This window comes from Ursus americanus, chromosome 13 (assembly GCF_024610735.1).
Source record: "Ursus americanus isolate L20-20 chromosome 13, mUrsAme1.1.p, whole genome shotgun sequence".
NCBI classification, from domain to species: Eukaryota; Metazoa; Chordata; class Mammalia; order Carnivora; family Ursidae; genus Ursus; species Ursus americanus.
The window spans coordinates 50,788,866-50,809,283 of NC_142139.1; the positions used below are offsets into that span (position 1 = coordinate 50,788,866).

At 35.3% G+C, this 20,418-nt stretch overlaps 1 protein-coding gene across 2 annotated transcripts in view; it reads right to left on the reverse strand.

Moving 5' to 3' along the window:
* The window catches only part of MARCHF1 (membrane associated ring-CH-type finger 1), a 455,826-nt gene extending 435,959 nt beyond the window's left edge, over positions 1-19,867 (reverse strand). The window contains exon 1 of one of the 2 annotated variants that reach the window (XM_045798702.2): positions 19,690-19,867. The gene's annotated coding sequence lies outside the window, so the exon portion shown is untranslated. The remainder of the gene's footprint in view (positions 1-19,689) is intronic. The other variant, XM_045798701.2, reaches the window with a different exon arrangement.
* Positions 19,868-20,418: the final 551 nt, after the last annotated feature.

Genomic DNA, 20,418 nt, shown 5'->3' on the forward strand with positions numbered 1-20,418 from the left:
GATGAATGAATGAACAAATGAATGAATGAAGTCTCAAGATCCTTCAAGTGCTTGAAAAAACAATGATGTGTAAGTGGAAAATAAATCAATTGTAGTGTAAAGAACAATGAATGAGAGTCAGGAAGCCTGGATTCAATTTTTAGCTCTGCACCTCAAGATCTATAAAATATGGGGGTCATACATTGATACAAACACTCTAGGGTCTATTTTTCTTTATCTGAAAAAGAGGAGTTTGGTTACTTTTAATTTAACTTCCTATCAGACTCTGACATTCAGTTTCCTTTTCATTCTAGGCTATGTACTCCAGTGCTCCATAGAACATATTTAATCCCTTTCCCCTAGCTCAACTGTCCTAATATCTGCAAAAACTGTGATTTTATGCACAATAGTTATTCTCTAAGATATACCTACATATCCTCTGAAGACTTTTTTTCTTATAGAAAAGTTTCTTCAAGCCTCTTCACTTATCTGACTTTTTCTTGGAATGCTTTAGTTTTCAACAGTGCTCTTAAAATGCAAAAATTGTAACTAAACACAACACCTCTAGCAAGTTCTGAACACCAGAGACCAGAGTGAGACTATAATCTCACTAGTTCTAAATATGATTTCTTCATCCCATACCCCTTGTGACGTTGCAAGGTGCCAACATTGCTCTGGACGCTGTGACTATAACCAACGAGAGAAAAAAAGCGCATTTCACTTATGCACCTTTTTTCAAGTAGAAGTAGAAGGAGTAGGCAATTTCAGACTGTGATCCATATTAATGAAGCAAATAAAACCAAGTAGTGGGATAGAAAGTGGAGCAGGCAGCTGTGTTACTACTTAAATTCAGACATATAGATAGAGTAGTCACATAAAGAACTAGAGGGAAATTGAAACAGGTAAATGGAAACAGTAAATTCCAATCCCTAAGTCAGAATGAGCTCTGTGTGCCCAAAACTGAAGAAAAGCAATGGTTATTAGCCATAGGAAACCTAAAGAACAGTTGAATTACATATAACTTAATTATAGTGTTTTACAGGTGGTCTAGCTCAAGTTCATCATGTTAGATTTGCCCATTAGGTTAACCCTGTCTGTGAAGATCCACAGAAGCAAAGCTGGTGGAGAGATTCCCTCTCCATAAGATACTATAATGTCAATGAAACTAAGAATGTTTGCAGAGGTCAGAAGAGAGCAGGTATTTGAGGCTGGCACACTAGAGAAGCAAGGCGACCTGCTGTTAAGCATGGAGGCCAAACCAGGGTGGAGTTGGAGAAACTAAGCCTGAAGAAAAGAAAAAGGTCAGAGAATGATTAAATGGGCCAAGACTTAAAACAGAGTCTTTGCCCACATAATTTTTTTTAAAATATGTTCTTTATTGTAAGATAAGTTAGAGATCTTCTATATTTGAAGGTGTAGGGGCTAGATGAGAAGACTCAGTCTCTTGAGATAACATCTAATATTACTGAGCCTGTAATATATTTCAAACACAACATTACATATTTAAGTATGTATACCTTTTATTATGTCATTTAAATACTATAAAAAGACTGAAACATGAGTCAAGAGAAAGAGTCCCATAAAAAGGATTTTGCAGTTTGCGTTTGAAATTTTTCATTTTTAAAAATTAATGTATGCTCTACTTTTAAGTTTTAGATTTATTTAGAAGGTATACTTGTACCAAAAAAAGTCTTCAATGTATGTTTTAAGAGCTCTATTAGGTATAGAAATCTAAATGGAAGAATCAGAATTAGTTACTATCAATGTAATTGTTATGGTTGTAAAGTTAATTTAGCAGCTGAAATTAACCAATCTAGCAAAGATGATTTCTATATGTAAATGTGGTATTAAAATAGATTGTCATGTCCTTTCAAAAAAAAAAAGTGTGGCATGCATAAAAACTGCATTTAACCTCTTCAGAGACTATCAAAACAAGCTATAGAAATTTATCAAGAGTAAAGTCAGGCTCTAAAACAAAACAAAAAAACCCATAATATATATTTGAAAGAAATATATAATAGTTTATGTGGCTGTGTATCAGACTATCACAAAACTTAAAATATCGTCCATTTATTTAGCTCATGATTCCACAGGGCAGATATTTGGGCTTGGGTTAGTCGACTAGTCTTGTCCATACATCTGCAGTCAGCTATGGGCTACTGGTCTTTGACAACCTTACTCACATGTCTTGTAACTGGCTATCTGTCGCTGGGGGCAACAGAGGTAACTGGTCTATGTTTCTCTTATCACCATAAGTGCTCTGGTTTTAACCACTTCGAAAGAAATGCAGGAGGGCAAATGTTATTACACAAGTATTTTTCAAGGCTCAACTTCCATCGTTTTTCCTACTCCCCTACTAGCCAAAGGAAGTCGTATAGCCAAGTCCAGAAACGCATTAAGAGGCACTACAAAAAAAAAAAAAAAAAAAAAGGCTTGACTATAGGAAGACAAAAATAGAAGCCATCACTGCAATTAACCCACCATAGCCACATAGAGTAAACCCAGAGTAATAAATATTCACATTAAAAAATGAGAAGTGTCTATTGCAAGAACTAACAAATAAGAACACTGAGAAAGACAATGAGAAACTAGATTTTATGCTGCAGTAAGACAGACTATGTCCCTTTTGTTCACTATTGTAACCTTAGTACCCTGGCCAGTGTTGGCTCTTGTTGGCACTACAAAATGTGTATTGAATAAATGAACAATTTTAAATGGAAGTGAATTTTCCTTTTTAGGTCTAGCACAATCAAACACATCTTCTATGTTGTACACTGGGAATAAAACAAGGTAATACAGTGGATTTAAATATGGCCTCTGGAGTCACATTGCCTGGATTTACATCCTGGCATTGCCTCTTATGAAGAATGTGTTTTTGGAAAAATTCCACTTCTTTCTGGGCCCAAATTTCCTGAACTATAAAATGCAGATAATAACAGTAACCATTTGTGGTGGTTTATTCTATTTTTTTAAATATTTATTTATTTATATAAGGGGGATGAGGGGCAAAGGGAGAGAATCTTCAAGCAGAATCCCCACTGAGCACAGAGCTCAATTCCAGGACCCATGAAATCATAACTTGAGCTGAAACCAAGAGTTGGTACTCAACTAGGCACTCCAATTTGTGGTGGTTTAAAACACGATTCCCAAGTTATTTGACATGACTCACTTCAAGAGGCAGGGTCTGTGACACTTCCTTTTGAACAGAATGGGCTTGTGACTATTTCAAGCCACAGAGTCTAGTGAAAATAATGCTGCATGACTTCCAAGACTTGATCATAAAAGGTGATGCACCTTCTGCCTTGATTGTTGGAATACTCGAAATTGAAGCCCTGAGCCTTCATTTGAGAAATTTGACTACCTTGAAATCACCATGCTGTGAAGAAGGCAAGTGACAAAAATGTCTATGTGCAGGTGCTCTAGTTGGCACTCTTAATCTTGGAGTCATCTTAATGCATGTATCAGAAACATGAGTGAAAAACGATGATTCCAGCTTCCAATTGCTGAGTTATTCTACCCAACATTTGAATCTTTCCAGCAGAGGCCCCAGGCATCATGCAGCAGAGAATGATGCCATGCTGCTATGCTTCATCCCTGCTTTTATTGCCTGAATTTCCAACCTACAGAATTCATGAGGCCAAAAGAGTTTGACACTACTAACATCAAAATATGGGATCTACACATTATAACACAAGGAGATAATCTTGGGAGATAATCTTATACAAAGACAAGAATATAACCTTAGACAAGAGAAAAACAACTTGTGACATGAAAGGGAACCCCCACAAGACCATCAGCAGAGTTTTCAGCAGAGGCCAGAAGTGAGTGGCACAATGCAGTCAAAATGATGAAAGAAAAAAAAAAATTCAACCAAGAATATTCTGCATGGCTAACCTATCATTCAGAATTGAAGGACAGATAAATTTTCCAGACAAGCAAAAATTAAAAGAGTTTACCACGACTAATACAGCCTTACAATAAATGTTAAAGGACTTCCTTAAGCAGGAAAAAAGGGCACTGATTTGTAATGAAAAATCATATGAAAGTATAAATCTCACTAGTGGAGGCAAATATACAGTAGAGGTAGTGGATTAATCACTTAAAAGCTAGTGTGAAGGTTAGAAAATGAAAGTAGAAAAAATAACATTAACTACAACAACTAGTATACAAGGGGTATACAAGAGAAAAATATGTAAAATGTGACATCAGAAACATAAAACTTGGGGGGAGGGTTAAAATTGTAGGATTTTAGATGGTGTTCAAATTTAAGTTAATATCAACTTAAAACAGACTGTTATTAAGTTGTTATATGTAAGCCTCGTGGTAACCACAAAGCAGAAACCTATAGTAGATAAACAAAAAACCTATAGTAGATACACAAAAGATAATGAGAAAGGAATCTAAGTATACCACTTAAAGAAATCATCAAATCACAAAGGAAGAGAGCAAGAGAAGAAGAATGAAACAGAGGAACTATAAAACAGCCATGGCAGTAAGTACATATTTATCAATAACTACTTTAAATGTAAATGGACTAAATTTTCTAATCAAATACATAGAGTGGCTGAATGAATAAAAACCAAAACTCATCTATATGATGCCTGCAAGTGACTCACTTCAGACATAAAACATATACAAACTGAAAGTGAAGGGATGGAAAAAGTTATCTCACACAAATGAAAACCAAAAGAAATGTGGTGCAGCTATACTTTGGTATCAGACAAAATAGACTTCAAAACAAAGACTAATAAGAGACAAAAATGGTCATACATAATGATAAAGGAGTTAATCCAACAAGAAAATATAACATTTGTAAGTATTTATGTACCAAACATAGGAGCACCAAAATACAGAAAGCAAATATCTAAAGAGAGAAATAGGCAGCAATACAATAAAAGTAGGAGACCTAATACCCCACTTACATCAATGGATAGATCATCCAGAAAGAAAATGATCAAGAAAACATCAGCCTTAAATGACATGTTAGAACAGATGGACTTAACAGACATATTCTATCCAAAAGCAACAGAGTACACATTTCTCTCAAATTCACATGGAACATTCTCCAGGATAGATCAGTTAATGAGCCACAAAACAAGTCTTATCGAATTAAAAAAAAAATGAGTATCAAGCATCTTTTCCTAACACAATGATATAAAACTAGAAATCAATTACAGGAAAGAAAACTGGAAATTTCACAAATATGTAGAGATCAGAAATACGTTACCTAACACCTAATGGGTCAATGAAGAAATCAAAAGTGAATTCAGAAAATATCTTGAGACAAGTGGAAATGGAAATACAACACACCAAAACATGGGAGGCAACAAAAGCAGTCCTAAGAAAATAGTTCATAGCAAGAAATGCCTACCTCAAGAAACAAGAAAAATCTCAAATAAACAAACTAACTTACATCTCAAGGAACTAGGAAGAAGAACAAAACCCAAAGTTAGTAGAAGAAAGGAAACAACAAAGATTACAGCAGAAATAAACAGAGACTAAGACGACAATAGGAAAAAATCAATGAAACCAAGAGCTAGAAGAAAACTCAGGGGAAAAGCTCTTTGACATGAGATTTGATAATGATTTTTTTTGGAAATCACACCTTTGGAGAGCACAAGCAACAAAATAAAAGATACACAAGTGGAACTACATCAAACTGAAAAGTTTCCACACAGGGCGGCTGGGTAGCGTAGTCCATTAAGCATCTGCCTTCTGCTCTGGTCACGATCTCAGGGTCCTGGGATCTAGCCCCTCATTGGTATCCCTGCTCAGCAGGGAGTCTGCTTCTCCCTCTCCCTCTGCCCGCCTCCCTGCTTGTGCTCTCTGTCTCTCACTCAAATAAATAAATAAAATATTTAAAAAAATAATAAAAAATAAAAAAGTTTCTTCACAGCAAAGGATACAACAAAATGAAAACCAACCTACTGAATGGGAGAAAATATTTGCAATTCATATATCTGATAAGGGGTTAATATCCAAAATAGATCATGCAACACAACAGTAAAAATAAATACTAGTAATAATCCAATTTAAAAACGGGCAGAAAAAATAAAGAAAATTAAAAATGAATAAAAATGGAAAGAATATCTGAATAGACATTTTTCCAGAGAACAAATACAGAAGGCCAACAGGTACACAAAAAGATGCTCAACATTACTAATCATCAGGAAAATGCAAATCAAAACTACAATGAGATATTACCTAACACACAAGCCAACATGGCTATTATCAAAAAGACAAGAAATAAGAAGTGTTTGAAAGGTGTAGAGAAAAGGAAGTTATTGTACTCTGTTGGTGGAAATGTAAATTGGTGCAACCATAATGGAAAATAGTATGGATGTTCCTCAAAAAATTAACAACATAACTACCATATGATCCAGGAATACCATCTCTGGGTATTGATCTGAAGAAATAAAAACACTACCTCAAAAAGATATATGCACCCCATGTTCATTTCAGCCTTATTTACAATAGATAAGATATGGAAACAACTTAAGCATCTATCAACAAATGAATGGATAAAGAAAATGTACACACACACCACACAATGGAGTATTATTTAGCCATAAAAAAGACTGAAATCGTGCCATTTGCAACAACATGGATGGGCTTTGAGGGCATTATATTAAGTGATATAAGTCAGATAGGGAAAGAAAAATACTATATGATTCCACTTACACATGCTATATATACATATATATGTATATATATATATGCACATGTATACAAACACATACACATAAATAAGCACATAGATACAGAGAACAGATTGGTGGTTGCCAGAGACAGGTAGTGGGGGGTGGGGTGGGGAAATGGGTTAAGGGGTCAAAAGACACAAACTTGCAGTTATTAAATACATACATACATACATACATAAATACATAAAATAAGTCATAGGGATGCAATGTATGTCATGGCAACTATAGTTAATATTACTATAGTGTATGTTTAAAAGTTGTTAAGGCTTTGTAGTAGACATGCAAGCAGCAGCTATAGTAGTAGAGGTGGTCACAGCAACAGCAGAGGAATTAGTGGAGGTGTCTATGGAGGCTTCTACCATAGTGATGGATATAGAGGAAATTATAATTCTCAAGGGGTTGACTGGTAGGGCAACTTAATCTGCTTTTCAACAAATTCACCCTTTTAAACAAGCTAACATGGAAACCACATGTAACTTAGCCAGACTATATCTTATAGCTTCAAGACTTTGCAGTACATTACCAGCTGTGATTCTCGTGAAAATTCAAGGGAGCTTCAAAGTCACAAGAAGAAAGGAACAATCAACAGCCTTATTCGGAAATTGGTTTGAAGACTTAATTGCCATCGTTGGGATATACTCCTTTCCTGCTTATTCTCACCCCAAGCTGCATTTATGATTTTGTGATTGAGGGTCATTTGTTTGTTAATGTACCGTGACTTTAACTTCAAACAACTTATTATTTTGTCATCCTGTTGACTCAGTAATGCTCAGGATATCAATTGTTTTGAAAAACTAAATTTACTGAACTTGGGCTAAAATCAAGCCTTGGCACGTAGGTGTGATACAATTTAACAGGAATCATCCATTCATCTGCAGATATTAATAAGAAAAAAGAAGCTTAGGCAGTAGGCTGCATTAAGACTTCTGTGTACTTGCAAACTGGGGAGGAAAACATCTTAAGGCAGAATTAGCTTCTAATGTGGCAAACTGGACTGAGTTAAAGTTCTGACTTGCTCACTCTACCCTGATAGGCACTTGGAATCTTGTAGTTTTTAAATATAAGCCATTCCAGTCATGATGAGGTGGCATGTATGAATACTTCATATATATTTTTTCAAAGCATTCTTCAAAATTAATTTTAATAAATACAGCAATTCCTCTTTTAATGTTTAGGTTATCAATTTTAAGCTTAGCAAATATGGGCATACTATTACACAAAAAGTTTAAAGGTTTGATAACAGAAGTGTTTGAAGGTGATTTCATCTGATTAGATTCTTCTAATGCCTGCCATAAATAAAATTGAAATAGTAGGACAGCTGACCATGGCAGTAACCAGTCTTTTTATGGGGCCTGGTTGGATTTTTTTTTTTTCTTAAAGATTTTATTTATTTATTTGACAGAGACAGAGACAGCCAGTGAGAGAGGGAACACAAGCAGGGGGAGTGGGAGAGGAAGAAGCAGGCTCACAGCAGAGGAGCCTGATGTGGGGCTCAATCCCATAACGCTGAGATCACGCCCTGAGCCGAAGGCAGACGCTCAACTGCTGTGCCACCCAGGCGCCCTGGATTTTGGTTTTTAATGGATGCTTGTGTTAATGTTTTTGGTCAAGAGGATATGAGCAGAAGGGATTATATAGCAGGCTTTATTTTAATGCAAATTTATGTTATTCTCTTTAAGCTGTATTGAAATGTTAAAATGGCTTACACTTGTAAACTTTGTAGATCAGAATAAAAACAAACTGAAATCCTTCAGATCACACAAGTTGGAAATACATACTAAAGTATGTCAGATGTTATTTCTAGATAGTGCAGTTTTAGTCTATTTTCATTGCATAGGTTTCCATTATATTTATAGTCTCTTTAAGATAGATTTGGCCAAAGATGATTGTCTACCACTAAAACTGCCTTTGCCACTTGGGATTCTGTGCTGCTTTTGTGGCCAGAATGTAGTGATCTTTAAAAACTAAGCAGGCAAAAATTTTCATAAAGTGCAATAGATTTTCAAGTATATTATGTCCTGTTCTAAAAACCATTAAATAGGTACACTTGACAGTATTGAGGTCATTTGTTATGGTGCTATTCCAATTAGTGTAGGTTTAGACTCTTGTACATTTTGCCCGTAACTTTTTACAAAGTACTTATTTTATTGTACATTCAGAGATATATATATATATATATATATATATATATATATATATATATATATATATATATATATATATGTCTTGTGTATATGGCCTTAAACTTCCAATCTTATTTTGTCTCTTGGAGATTGTTGAACACAGCTTGTTAAGAACTAGATTCTAAAATTTTATTTGGGACCACAGAATGACAGTTGAGAAAAAAACTATTTGCACATGACAGATTTTAGATATTTTTTGCTGCTACTTTGTGTAATATTTATTGAACATTTTGACAAATATTTATTTTTATAAGTCTAAAAGTGAATTCTTTAAAAGTTTAAAGAAACTCAATGAAAAGATAGTACAAAAACACTGGCACTTGAATGCTGAATGTCACCATATGTGAAATAATATATTCCAGGGTATTGTGCACTTTTAATGTTAAGTTCTATTAAACAATTGAGCCAAATTAAGCAGATCTGGCATTGGTGATGTAGCTAGATACAATTTCTGACAAATTTAAGACAAAATTAGCAACTTGAAATTAAAGCATGCCTAGGTTTTGATATATTTGTCTCAAAATGTTAACGAAACACTTCGGAACACTGATATGAAGTGTCCACATTTTAAAGGTTTTGTGAGTGATGTGTTTTCTTTGGTTTGGTTTTCAGTGACTGTCTGGCATATTTGTAATCCTCAAATATGTGGTTATTTTTGTGTATTGCCATAATTAGTGACTTTTACATTCAATTTTATCAGCCAGCAATATTTTCAGTAAATAAGAATGGATTTAAACTTGCTGAACGTAGACACTGAACCTCAAGTCACTGTAAGTTAGTAGTTGCTTATTGTATTAGTATTAGATGTTAGCACTGCATGTGCTGTGTTTATCTGGATTTTACTAAAATAAAAAGTTGAACACACCCCAAAATAAATAAATAAATAAATAAATAAATAAATAAATAAATAAATAAATGTAAAAGTTCCTAAGAGAGTACGCCTTAAAAGTTCCCATCACAATAATAAAAAATATTTTGTAATTGTGTATGGTGACAGATGGTAACTAGACTTATCATGGTGATCATTTCACAATATAAACAAATAGGAAATCATTATGTTGTACACCTGAAGCTAATATAATGCTGCATGTCAATGAAACTTAAGTTAAAAAAAAAAAAAAGGTGGGATCTATGCCCACTGCCCTTGCATCTGGGTAAAAATGACTAAATGCCTGCCTAAAGTGATGCTCGGTGGTGTCTAAAGCTGTGTCATAAAAAGCAATGCAGCTTCCGATTTGTTGGAAAACTCACACTCAGAATGTGTGTCTCCATGTAAGAAGTCTAACTACCCTGAAGTACTGTGCTGGGAGGATGCAATGACATATGAAGAGGTCATGTGTAATTTATTCAGTTGGTAATCATAGTCTTCTGATCCTCCCAATTCAGGTGCTCAATATCTGAATGAATGAGCTTTCAGAAAATCCCAGTCCCTAGTATTGAAGCCATCTCAGAGTCACACACTCGGAGTCACAGCCCCAAACAGTAAACCATCTCACTACATACTGTCAGATTCCTGACCCACAGAATTCATGAACATTATAAAATAGTTGCTTTAACCCATTAAGTTTGGGGGTAGCTCATTACACAGAAATAGCAACCAAAATATGATCTCATAGAGAAGCTGTGAGTTATCATGAAAAGTACATAAAACAATTCCTATTGAACATGTAGTGTGCGTTCAGTAATTAGTAATAGATTAATAATGATTATAAATATATGAATGAATGTGTGTGTGTGTGTGTGTGTGTGTAGCACCGATATCCTCAAAAAGCAACACAAGGGGGAAAAAAATTTTTCACAGAACATTTTATGTAGAATTGAACCAGGCCAGTACCTTTAAGTTCAACAGCTATAACAAAGAGTCATCATTATATAGTTGAAGACCATTTAAAAGCTATTCAGCATGATGTTATTTCTTTGAGTGTTATTATGATTGAGAAAAAAAAATACTATTTTTTTCAGAAAGTACTCAAATATTCACAAAATCATCCTATACACGTAAACTTTCAAAAACTTTCCCATTCAATATCATTGGTTGTTTTAGTTCTTCCTAGCATGGCCTGTTCTTTGTAACACGTGAAGAGGTGGTAAAACAAAAAGCAATTAGGAACATTACCACAATAAAGACGAAGGACAAAGAATTATCAAAATAACATTTATCTACAATATTCAGATTTAAAAACCCATGAAATGTTGAAAAGTATTAGCATAAGTAAAGAACACTTGGCGATATGTACATGGAATAGAAGTGAAACTGCTCTACAAAGACTTGACTATAGAGAATTCTTGGTCTGACAGCTATGAGACTGAGGTTAGGAGAGCAACAAAAAGCCATTAAGGTTAGGTTTCACTTATCTAAGGCAAACATGGTCTGAACAAGTAGAGGTCAGAGTGTTGGCAAACTTCAAAGAGCAATGAATTAGCTTTTTATTCCTTTAATCACTATCATTATAAAAGGCTCCTTCTATGATGCCATGTGACCGTAAATATTTCCTCATCACCTCGTCATTAATGAAAAGCATTAATTAATGAGTCACGTTCACTATGAGTAATTAAATGTTGATGGGAAATACAATGAACATAGGGAATTGATTTCCTTAGCACTTTTACTTATCAAGCACATAATGGCATTTATTTTGTCCTGATGACTTTTCCTTGCATTAGAAATGTTCATTCATTTTAATTCTCCTAACTGTTTAAGGTAGTCCTCGTATTTGTCACTATTTTACACATAAGGAAACTCAAGCACAGATGTTAAGTAATCTCATCAAGATCCCACAGCTAACTGGCAAAGCTCAGATTTGAACCCAACATGCTTTTAACTACCTCATCTGTTGCCTCTCAACATAGGTAGTATCAAGTAACAAGAGATTCCTTCTAATTCTAAGGCATGAGTTTCTATTACACTCTCATTGGACCAAACAAAATGCCTGAGTCAGATGGTAACACCAACAGTCAAAGGGGAATCCTTGCTGTGTAACTGGCTAATTGGACACAGAAATCACTTCCTCCAAAACTTGAAAGAACTATAGTAGTAGTTTCATAGCAAATGGTCATATAGAAAGTAGTTTCAGATTAAAATAAAACATACTGGTAGAATTTGAATTTCTAAAGTTCTGTAAAATTTAACAAATCTCTATCATATTTTATAATCTTATGGAAATTAATTTTGAAAAAAATGGAAAGTAAAACTGTATCATAGACCTAAGCATATAACTTTCATAAACTAAGCATTCATAGCCATACACTGCTATATGGAACCTGTTTAGGAGTAAACCTGTTTAGGTTTACAGGTAGGAATAATTGCTATCTGTAAAGAATTTGATAATTTGTGAAAACATACACTGCTGCCTCACCTAACAAGATTCTTTTTACTCTATATGTCACACGAGCTTCATTTTCTGTGCCCTGCGGCATTGCATGTCTGATGGTTTACTGGTGCCAGTATTTTTTTCCCTAAGAAACTCTCTTTCTTATGTTGACATCAAAAGTACAAATCCTAAAGAATTCAAAGTGTTCCTTTGTATCAGAGAATGTGTACTGTATTCTTTGGCAGTGGTTGGGTGAAGAGATGCTCTGCAATTGTTTTCTTCACCTTCCTTATCCCGATTTGCAAGGTTTGATGAATGGAATGATCAATGTCAAAAGTGAGAGGCTGGAAGCCCAAGTCAGACACCCAGCACCCCGGAACACTGTCCTTTTCTTCAATCTCCTTGTCACTCTTTTAAGAGCAAAGTCTTATCACCAGTTTTACCCTCATGTCACACCTCCTTCAATTATTTAACAGAGTTACAGAGACAAGAAAGAGAATGAGTATCGAATAGATGTCATTTCTCATCTTCACCTGGAGGTTATGAAGGCTGCTCCAAGTGGCTCCGGGTGGTATTCGTAGGCATGAGCTGGGAGAAAACAATACTCAGACTGCTATCTGTGCACCCCCCCCCCGCCCCCACCAGCAGTACTTCAAATTAAGGGATTCTAAATCCATGTTGTCATTGTCAGTGCTGCAGAAAATGGAGTTGAATGTTAGCTAAGCAGCAAGTTCTAAAAATCCTGCCTAATTAAACATTTGTGGCTTTACCTGCTCTTCCCATGCCCCAAGACACCTCCACATCAAGATTTTTGATCAACAATCTTTGAAACACAATGATCACATTGAGTCTCATTAAACAGCCATGAATTCATAATAGATTTTTTAAAATGCCCACCAGGGAGGAGTTTTAACAGTCTACCTGCCAAACAAATGAAAAAGCAAATAAACAAAAAGCAGAATCAAATCTGTAAATACAGAGAACAAACTGATGGTTGCCAGAAGCTGGGAAGGGGGGTGAAAGGAGGGGGGCAATGGATATACAAAATGGGTGAAGGGGAGTGGGAGATACAGGCTTCCAGCTATGGAATGAATAAGTCACGGGAATAAAAGGCACAACATAGGTAATTATAGTCAACGCTATTGTAATCCAGTTGTATGGTGACAGACGGTAGCTACACTCATGATGAGCATACCATAACGTATAGAGATGTCGAATCACTATCTTGTACACCTGAAACTAATATAACACTGTGTATCAACTATACTTAAATTTAAAAATTTTTAAAAATAAACAAAATATTTAAAAAATTAAAATACTGTCCAAGGTGTATCAGCAATTACTGTTTTCATTTAATTGTCAATAAAATGTGTTATTCAGTCTTACTTATTAATCCAATTACCCACAACATCTGTTTTAAACAAGGAAACTAATGTGCATTATGGTAATTTCATTGCGAAAAGCAAATAGTAATATGGAAATTTCCTGGTTTTCATTATATAAACTATTTCAATGCTATTAGTATACTCAGTGGAATTCACTATAAGCACGTGGGACTCCAATATTCAATTGAGACTTAGAAGTTAGAAAGTACTCTTCTGAAGAAAAGAAAAGAGAACTAGCTTTCCTACCCCCTGGCATTCTCCATAAAGTGTTTCATATCTGCTAAAGATGTTTTCATTTGGTTAATACAGAGCATTCCAAGTAAATGTTCACAGTTTACTCATAAATTAATCTTTGTGATTACTCTACCTGGTTCTCAGCTATTTCCAAGCTCAGAGTCAGTTGCTACTCAAGTAACATTACAGAAAACTACCCTTTGGCAAAGAATCATTTAGCATCCTGTTATGTTGTGATATAACATTCAACCAAAAAAAAATAGTTTAAACAATAAAGGAATTGAATCACTTCATTGGAAGGCAGTTTGGTTTTAAATGATGGTTGGTTTCAAGCAAGGAGTAACCCAGTAGCTCATCTTTTTATCACTCAGAACCTAGCTTTTCTTTCTTTTTCTGCCCTGCCTATTTCCAAGTCACCTTCACATTAGGAGTATCTGTGGTCAGCCTTGAAGCTCCAACCTTCTCCCTCAAAACATCCAAATCTAGAACTCACACTCTCATACAAACCATCCAAAAGAAGAAAGTAAGTCTATTCCAAAGGTTTTCAGGAACAATAAAGCTTCCTAAAGTAAGTTCTAAAGGATCTACATGTGCCATTGATTCTGATAGAGTTATATATTTATTTCTGAATCAATTACTATGACAGAGCATTATGACATAGTGACTAGATTAAGGCAATCAAGACTCATTCTGAATCACGTGGCTGTGAAAGGACAGGGTTGGTTCCCTGAGCACTGTTATCAGAAGGAGGAATGAATGATGCATAGCAAGACAACAGGTATCCACTAAGGGTGAGTGCTCACCACACAGTCCTATCCTGCCTGAGCCAAATGACTTTTGAAGACAATCATCATCTTTATGTGCCCAGAGTGGAGCATGACCAGATGATTGTGTTAAAGAAATAAGAGAAGAAAATAAAATAATCTTATTGTTTAAACAGGATTTAGTAAATGTACTTGTTCTCCAGGGGACAAGCTAAAGAGGTTAGGTGACTCACTCAAATTTAAAAGGTTTTGATGAAGCTGGACTCCATTTCATATGTGCTAAATCTCAGGCAAGTGTCCTCCCTACTTAAACTATTCTTCCCATTATTATTTAATTTTACCCTATTTTCTAAATTTTGATGAAATGAACTCCAGTTATATTTTATAAAGGGGACCCATTTTATATCCCTATTCTGATTATGAGTCATGGGCAGATAACCATAACAACAAAAACCCAAATTCCCCCATACAGAGGTCAGCAGCTTTGGGGATTGTATTAACTCTTTTAATCTTTGGGACTGTAATTTTCTGCCTGAAAAAGAAATCACCAAATGCAGTAATAACAGAAAGGACACTAGATTGGCAGTCAGAAGACCTGTATTTTTGTCCCAACTTTACCACTAACTAGTCATGTGGCAATGGCAAGTTATTTATTCTCTATGGGTTTTGTTTTTGGAACTAAGAATTTTGAAGAGACTTTCTGATTCTGGGATCCTTTGATAAAAAAATTTTCCTTAAGGAGTGTGAAAGTGTATGGCATCTTAATTACAAAGAAACCCATAGTGTAAATTTAGATTGACTAATCTCCATATAGTCTTTGGCTCTGAGATTAACTATGCTATTTAATTTTTATGATTTTCTATTAAAAATGGAATTAATAAATCTATCCACCAGATAAATAATAATTTATCCACTCTGTTAAAAAATGAAGAATAGATATCAAAAAGTCATATTGTTTTCAATTCACTCAAATTGCCAGATCAGCAGCTACTTTGAGTAAGGAAAGGTAGCCCAGTGGGCTGTCATTGGAAAGGCAAATAGAAGGTCTTGAAAGGGACATCCTAGGAGAAAGGAAGAAGAGGGAAACATTCTTTAAAAGAAAAAGAAAAAAGAAAAAATTGAAGTTGAGAAACATTGTAAAATCATGAAAGCAGTAAAGAAAAATGTACATATGATCAAAGGTGTTTTTGTTTTTGTGTTTTTCCTCTCAAACCTCCTAAATGATGGTCAATCATTTGATGGGCCATCAATGATGGCCATGCATGGTCAATTTGTGAGTGAGAAAAGGTTAGAAGAAAAGCATCAATAGCTCCTTTTCACCTCTTATAAAACTCCTATCATCTGAGATACAGACTCTGTGTTGACGGAGTATATGGCAGCATTCAATGCAGGTGGGAGGAACACCCTTGGTATGATCCCTGGTTTATTTCTACATCTGAAATACAGTGGGCAAGGGGGTATTTGCATATAAATCCTAGAGAATTGTTTTTTTAAAAATACATGCTAGTTGACTAAATATGGTAATTAACACAATCATCATTATTTCCAGTTATAGGGTATGAAATTAAGTTACTCTAGAAGTCTAAGAATTTGATTTCCCTTATAAGAGACAGATGTCATATAAGCCCAAATCCCTAAGGTGAATTAATTGCAGCCTAAAAAGTGGTGTTAACGTATCTAAAAAAGGAGGGAAAAGTGGATTAATAGAAGCAAAGTGGCCCTCTTACAGTAGTAGGCAAACAAGATTTAAAGAAGCTGGATTGGTTAAGCTTTGTACTTAACTAGAGAAGGAGAGAGCTGGAGAGATCTGGAGTTACGAATCTCTTTAGAGAGGGATCTTCCCTCATGGCTTTCTCAAGGTTGCTTTCTGAAGATGTAGATGAACTAACCCCACTCCAAACCATTTAATTTCCTTCACTGACTCCAAGCTATGAAGGTAAATCTGATTGCTAATTTCCTTTCCAGAACTTTCTTGGACCTTGCACTTAAGCATTCTATATATATTTATGAATATATACATATACATGTACATACATACATATATATATACATATATACATACAAATTAATAAATTTGACCAACTGCACTGTACATAAATCTTCTATTACTTTGATTCATCTATCATTTCATAGAGATTGATCATCCCTAGTTGTGCTAATAAAATCTTGTCTCTGGAATGCAAGTGTGAGGCATTGCTTGTCAATGGTCCAAACAACCTCCAGAGCTGATATCTCTGGAAGATAAGTCTACATCCTTCCCCTAAACATTAATACCAACTATATCTAAAATGGATGTAATATGTTATTATGGTTTTTGTATTTCTAAGGTTATTAACCAAACAGATAATTATAGTGCTATGCCACATGAAATATGTGAAAATGTATATTGATTATAAAGCTTAGAGTTAGATTTATTATTTTTTAAATCTTAATCTCTGAATTATTTCTTATAGTTTAAATCTTCTGTACTATAATAATAGCTAAGAAATAGTTTATACATTTTCCGTTTTTTCTTTGTATGCCTTAAAACAACAACAAAACTACATGTGAAGTTAATAAATTTCTATATTCAAGGGACACTAAATTTCTAATGGAACACATTAAATTGGCTCACATTTGAATTAGCAAATTCTTAATTCTGAAATTAGATCATTTGCCCTATATATGCATGCATTATTTTGATAACTTTAAAAGAAGCAAAATACATTAAGGGAACTTCAAAGGAAGACCTGTCTCATTTGTTCAACAATCAGGAAATGTCCATTTTGTGTACAAGATGTTTTCCCTTCCTTTAGAGAGAATCAACATTTGAAATTACAGAAAGTATTGTCCTGAATAGATTCTTCTTGCTTTCCAACTCGCAGGGTATATTCTGTGCAATTTATCCACCTTAAATGCAATTTGCAATTTTTGGACATTTATTTAGTTCATCAAAACAAGCAATTTAATGGCCTGTAAGATTTAGCAGTATGTTTCAAACATACTCTTAAAGAGAAACTCTTAATTCTATCCTACAGAAAACTGAGATGTAATTGAAACCAGAAAAGTGCTTCCCTTTCTGATACTCAGAATTATGTCTCTTTTCAAAATAATATGCAGGCTGGGACTTTCCTTTCTTTTTCTCATAATTAACCTCTTTCCCTTTAAGAATGCCCACTGACTCACACTGTGACTATAATAAAATATGTTTGCCCTCAAAAGAAACACAGCTGTTCATAAATGTGCACTTCTTTAAAAGATTTGTGAGGATGTCGGAGTGGTGTCTGAACATCAATATCTGGATAAAAACTGCAGCTATTTTTGAGGTTGAATAATTTCATTATTATTTTTAACGTGTCAAAAACCAAATTTGTTTGATTTTTTTTTCAAAAGTCAGGTAAGCCATCCCAGCTTTCTCTGATTCATAGCCAAGCAGACATGAGCAACAGGAGATTTCTGGTGGTGACATAATGTGATGGGTAAGGTCGGGCGGTCAGGCTTGAGGGGGTGTGGGGAACACTTGGGATTGAATCCGTGTATTCATTCTCAAATATCATTGAAAGACTGATCATTCTGGATATCAAACAAAATTGCCACCTAATATTTTCACATGAACTTCCCTTCAAAATTATCTTAAATTCTACCAAAGAACCTAGGCAACAAGTAAGTAACATGTAACTTTTCTTGCTTTTAGCATTTCCGGTTCTATTTTCACGATTGATCAGTGACGCTAACCCTGCACTCCGCACTAATAAACTTAAGAAACAGCTTTTTGATGTTCTAATAATCACATTACCAGGTCAAAGAAAAGAAACATTTCATAGAGAATATTCCAATTAATACAAAACTAGTAAGTTTACTCACTTTAAAAACATGTTTAATTCTCAGAAACTCCAGAAATACCCAATGTGCCTATGACAGGACAATTACTAAAGGAAAAGTATCTCTCACGCTGAATTAGAAAAATCTCTTGAAGTTTTGTACAAATTCTAGCCACATCAAGATCTCATTGCTTTTCAGTGACATTTTCAAAATCAGTTCAAACAAAGTAGAAAAAGGAGATAAATGTCTTTTCTCATTTGAAGGAGTATTTACGTTTATTAGTCTCTTCCTTTAAGGCACTTCTTCATACTTAACTCCCATCTGCTTTGTTTGTTTGTTTTGCTTTGTTTTGTTTTTGTTTCTTTCTGTACCTAGCACCTATTCTTGAGAAAAAAAATTAACATACAGAACTGGAGGTGGGGAAAGACTATTTTTTACAAAATTACTGAGACCTGAGGTCTAGACAATACTTATGTTAAACAGGAGGATTACAGTTTCTGGCTTCCTATCTCAGGGTCCCTTTTAGGGGAACACAACAACATTTATAATATTTTCACCCAAATCCTTGAGTCTGCTCAATCTCTTTCTTAAAAAGCTTTGAAATAAGTTCTCTGCATGTGATATTTCGAGTTGTTAGAACAACAGCAGCTAAATTTCACTGCAAATAAAGCCTAAGTGTGATAAATTGGATAATCTATTTCGCTAGCCCATGTAAGTTTCAAATAATGCTTTTTTTGGTGAAGAAAAAAATACAAATGAAACATATCAAACAAAAGTAATATACATGTACACATTCACAATAACTACAGAGAGCAATAGATCCTATGAGACAGAGACATGTCATCCTAATTTGTGCTATGTGTTCAGTGACACAGCTGGCATATTTGTGGCTCCTCTGTCATTTTGTTAAGAAAGTTATTTTCAAACATTCTAGATTAATGGGCAGTAAGCAAGATTAACAAACATCAACAGCCCCAGGGTCTGCAAATGGATGACAGCAATGTCCACAGCTACCCGGGCCAGCTGGGTTGTGTCCCACGAGCCATCAAAGTCCAAAGTGACTCTGTAGATGTTTAGAAAAAGAGGCAGAAGTTTCTATCTGTCAAGCAGCAAGTATGCTTACGGATTTGGTTCCTTTCTTCATTCAGAAAACAGTGGTTACATTTACTATGTTCCTGTGAGTTAGAACTGATTCTCCTCCAGTCTACTATTACACACTGAAAGCGGGAGCCAGCTGCTCTTAAGCCTCAGCCATGTCCTGTGGCACCAAGAGCAGCACTGGCTACAGTTGGCTTGGCTGTCCTGTTTTATCAAATCAAACCTCCTCTTACCTCGACTTCCTTGTTCTTCTCTTTGTTTCTGCCCACTGAACTTCTCCCATTGCTGGCAGTCTCCCGTGCTGGGATTACGGAAATCTGGTGGAGGGGCATACTGGCAGGGCCGCAGGCTGCCAGTCCCTGATTGGATGCCTTATCTCTTCACTCGCCCTGAGTAGCCCACCTGCACAATTGTTCATATCCTTGCTTTGCCAAGCTCAGTTCTAAACAAAAAGGGGGAAAAATAGTGTTTGAGACACTGTGCAGCAGAAGCCAGGGTCTCTGGCCAAAATGTCAAATACACTGAAAGGGAGTTTAAAAGAAACGCAGGAGCAAATAATCCAGGGAGTGTTGCATTCTCAAAAGGACGATTTACTGCAAGTCATAACTGCACTGCTTTGTCACTGGAGCACCCCCTCTCCCCTAAGAGCATTGTGGGAGACAATTCAATTTCTATGGTACCTAATAACTGTCATGGAAACCGAGGAAACCTAGGTCTCACAGGCCCTTATTAGCAACTGCTTCCTTTAATGGCACAGACTCCCACATTTGCGGCGGCTGCCACTTCTGCTTTTGTTTCTCCCCTGATTCCCCAGGAGTCCACTAAGCACCCAGAGACATTGCATCCTGCTGATGAGGTAAATAAGCAGAAGGCTGAAAAGCTTAGTGTCCTATTTGGAGCCAAATCTCTTCCTTGAAAAGCACGGCTATCTGGCTGTGTCCTTCATGCATCCCCAATAATCT